General features: G+C 32.7%; 1 long non-coding RNA gene across 1 annotated transcript; it reads left to right on the top strand.

The window, feature by feature from the left end:
• The first annotated feature begins 1,576 nt into the window (after positions 1-1,576).
• LOC106711443 lies at positions 1,577-2,188 on the top strand. Its single transcript, XR_001357027.2, has 3 exons — positions 1,577-1,612; positions 1,911-1,987; positions 2,061-2,188. It is a non-coding gene; the product is annotated as an uncharacterized LOC106711443 (long non-coding RNA).
• The last annotated feature ends 2,045 nt before the right edge of the window (positions 2,189-4,233 follow it).

The following is a 4,233-nucleotide window of genomic DNA, read 5'->3' as shown; positions in this document are numbered from 1 at the left end:
AGTAGCGATTCTATGTCAACCGGTCACATTTAAATAAAATTGACAATTTACAATATATTGCTACCGATGACGATGCGATGTAATTTGTATAATTAATTTATTACAACGTTTCGTGTCGACCAATAATAAAAATTTATGTTTTTTTGTATTGCAACACTTTTGTATTCTTGTTGTGTTTTCAGCTCTTCAGCTAGCTTCAGCTAGTCTCTAGTCTCCAAGGAGATCCAATCTAAGAGTCACTAGTCACTATCCAAGTTAAGAGTCACTAGGCCTTAGTCAACCACGCTAGCTCAGAGCGGGTTGGTTGATCACGCCCATTTTTGGATTTCTTACGAGATATGTACGGGTTGTATTAATGTACATATGAAAATTCGAAAAACCCATTAATAAATTAAGAGAATCGAATTCGGAGCGGACCTGTAGATTACAAATCCGTTTCCCAGAGCCACTGACCCTCATCCTCATTAAATGAAGCTATTTAAAATCTTTCGAAGACTCGTGACGGAAGACGGACTTCGGTAAGAACATTGTCTCAGGGCCAATCTTGTGGCGGCGGCCCTTCAAAAGAGTCCAGTGTTTATTTGCTGCCTATACCTTACTTGCGGTTTATGGAAATTGCTTTGGCATGTAAGTAATTTTCTAACTTGGACCGACGACCATTTTCTAAAGGATACGTTTGTAGACATACTATTGCTGGACGAGGTAGAATTAAATAAATATTTAAAACACTTTTAAAACATTTAGTGACTTAATCACCTTAACGGAAAAGTTTTGAATTGGAGTTCAATACAATACTTGATTAACTAACTTAATAAAGTACTAAAATCGATAACTTAATCAAAAATATACGACTAAATATTTGTGTAATTTATATTAAAAAGTTTTCGCCTGCGACTTCGTCCGCGTGTGATTAAAAAAAAACTTAATTAATAGCCTATGTGATCTTTTAGACTTTATGCCAATTTTCATCTAGATCCATCGAGCCGTTTAGGAGATACCTACTAACAAACATCCATCCATCAAAACTTTCGCATTTATAATATTAGTAAGATCCCGTTCGGCATAAAAGTCAGAAAGATGACATAATGTTGTCTGAAACATGTTGACTTTTAGAGCTCAGCAAAATGTTGTCTTTTCGATAACTTTTTGTCGATGTCATTTTAAAGCAATCTCAATGATAACGAAATGATGACTTTTCGAGATCATATTTTTTTGTTAATAAAACTTTAAAAAAATTTCAGATTTATTGAATTTCCTTAATAATCATTTTTAAAAAACAATTCTAGTTACTTTTTCAAAAATAAATTTGGTGTTCAATTCAAAAATAATTCGAAATTGAAATATACGAAAAATTGAATTGTTAGTACTTTTCGCGACAACAGCGGCCATTTTGTTCTATACGGACCTCTCACTCATCCATTAAAGAGTGATTGTTGACAAGCGTGAATTGCATCGTAATTCGTTCGGCATTGCTAAGTGGTTTTATTCAATTATTACAACATAAACGTAATATTTTTAACTTAACATACTGGTTGAAACTATAATTAATAGTATTTGTGATTCTTATTATTCAGTTAGTTATCAAGAATTTAATTGCCGAACAAATAAACTTGTAAGTATGAATATAGGTTATAAACACATTTTTTTATATTTTATAACTAATTAAATTATTTAAAATTGTTGTAAGACGATGCTCGTCGCTATTTTAATTAAATGCAGTTTAAATATTTTACTTTTTACAATATTTCTAACTTTAAACATTTGTATACAATTTTGTTCATTTAATTCATACATTCATACATAATAAAAAAAAAACTTATCAGCATCGTCTTTGTAAAAGTGTCTGATAAAATTTAGAATGCGCTAAAATTTAATGAATATTTTCAATTTCTAATTTGATATTTTTTTAGGATTCAACACAAGATGTAAAAGTAAGAAACTAAAAGTAGAAAGAGGATAATATCGTCAAGTTCTTCTGATAATGACGGTATGTAACAAATAAAGTTGTTCAATTATATATAATTATTTTGTTCCTTATTAATAAAACACTTTATTTTCAGATAGCGGAATAAATAATATACCAATGCCACCTGCCACGTACGTGAGCCAAAAGGATCAGCAACCACCACCAACATTTAAAACTCCTATATCATTACTTGAGCCGTAAAAGTATTTATAATTTTAATAATAAGATTATTTATATTGGTATGTCATATCGTTATTATTCATTGTGTTATCAAATAAACAATAATTAAACCTATTTACCATGTCGATTTTAATTTTACACTAGCCTCTTAATTTTAACATAAAAACGTTAACTTTATGATATCTAGAAAATGTTATCTTTCTGATATCTTTTTAATGATCTCTAAAAGATGGCGCTAGATGGCTCATAAGAGAGCTTTATGTTAACTTTATGTTAACTTTATGTTGATTTTTTGGTTATCATTTCTGATATCAGATCTTGAATAATGTTAACATTAAGAGAACTTTATGCTATCTTCTTGCCGAACGGGATATAACTTCCATTCACTTCAAGTCACGTCCATGCATTCTTCATCTATGTCGTTCTCACAGCATCCATGAACTAACTAAATTGAATTTTTGCTTCAAAATAAAGAAGAATTTAAAGCATAATATAGCTTTACAGGTTCATATAACTCGGGATATCTGTTGCTGTTTGGAATCAGGAAGGTTGAGGTCGCATTAGGGGTTTTGTAATTCTCTCAGAGGTTCGCAGCGCCATCTTGTCGTGATCTCACGGTCGTGTTATCATGTTACGTGCTACAATTGATTACTCGTACTATGAAATAGTCAAGGAATCTTGATTGTTATGTCTGGTATATGTTCCATAAAATGTTTTGAATTCTTTCGAATTGAACAAGGTGAACAAGTCGGTGCCGTCACCGGACGATCAAACGTGAGTTAAGCCGTTTCTTAATTAATTAATTAATTAATTAAGGTGAACCGCTGAATATTTTTGCAATTTTCACCAAATGAAAAGCATTGTATTTGGCAAAATAAAGTTAGAAAACAATGTCTTGAAGTTAACTTTCACAAATTGGTCATACGGAGTGAAGATTTTTAAAAGTCCTTTTTTTATTTGCACTTTGCTACTTCACTTATCTTAGGTTTCTGAGATCAACTTCCCGATCTGCGATATTTTTACGACGTCCCCTTTATTACCGTGCCTTTGTGAAGAGGGAGTTTACAGGGTTACATAAGACTGTCCTCTGTTGCATAAGTGGTCCTCTTTCTGTCCAGGACGAACTGCGCCCTACCCAAATGCAGGTACTGAGCACTAAGAATGGCGCATCTAAGTATTTGAGAACATGTTTATTTCTAAAATCAATAAAGTAGAAGCTATTGCGAGTTGGTAGTTGACAGGTCGCGTTATCAGCGGCAGCGGCCCACTCGTTGACGCTTATCGGAATTATAACGTCGTCGGCGGGCATTTGTCATTTAATATTGTCTACGATAGTGATAGAGTATCATTTTAATCACAGCACTCGAGTGGCAGCCGGCCCGTGTGTTCTCACGCCGAACTGATTTGATATATTACAAACGGTTTTTGTATACACTTTATAAACTCCTTTATAACGAACGTACGTACCTACATACGAAAGCTTACGATAAAACAAAAGCTTGCGACTTGTTTTGCGACAATGCTGTTTTATCCAATCCACCGAATTGAATGACAACGATTCAATGGAATTAGAAAGAATTAAATAACAAGCCTTGAATAATCATGCTATCTGAAGAATTAAGACGAGGAAGGCTGTCCCCAAATAATTGGGAAAAGGATTAGACAGAAGAAGAAATTGTTTTATCCAATTATTAAAACATATAGCTTAATTAAATTGTAATTACTGAATTTATTTACAATTTAATATGGTTATAAATTTAATTGTTCCTCTTATCGTTCTTATTTCAAATTTTTCTTAGGAAAAAAGTTTGTCGTGTGCGCTAGACAGTCAACACTTGACTCTAGTGTACAATATCTTAGTAATGTGATTGATCAGTCGCTCGCAGTCCTAGACGACAGTTAATAATCGCACCCCCGAGAAATACTACTTTCTACAGAACCATGTCACAAGCGGAAAGCTTAATATTACAAATGCGAATAATGGATGGATGGATGTTTGTTATTACGTATCTCCAGAACAGCTTAAGGGATCTCTCTGAAATTTGGCATAGATACATACCATAACCTAAAAGAAGGCATAGGCTAAT

The sequence above is a fragment of the Papilio machaon genome, chromosome 20 (assembly GCF_912999745.1).
Source record: "Papilio machaon chromosome 20, ilPapMach1.1, whole genome shotgun sequence".
In the NCBI taxonomy this organism is placed as follows: Eukaryota; Metazoa; Arthropoda; class Insecta; order Lepidoptera; family Papilionidae; genus Papilio; species Papilio machaon.
The sequence above is the reverse complement of the archived record's forward strand: the minus strand, read 5'-3'. Positions and strand labels throughout refer to the sequence as shown.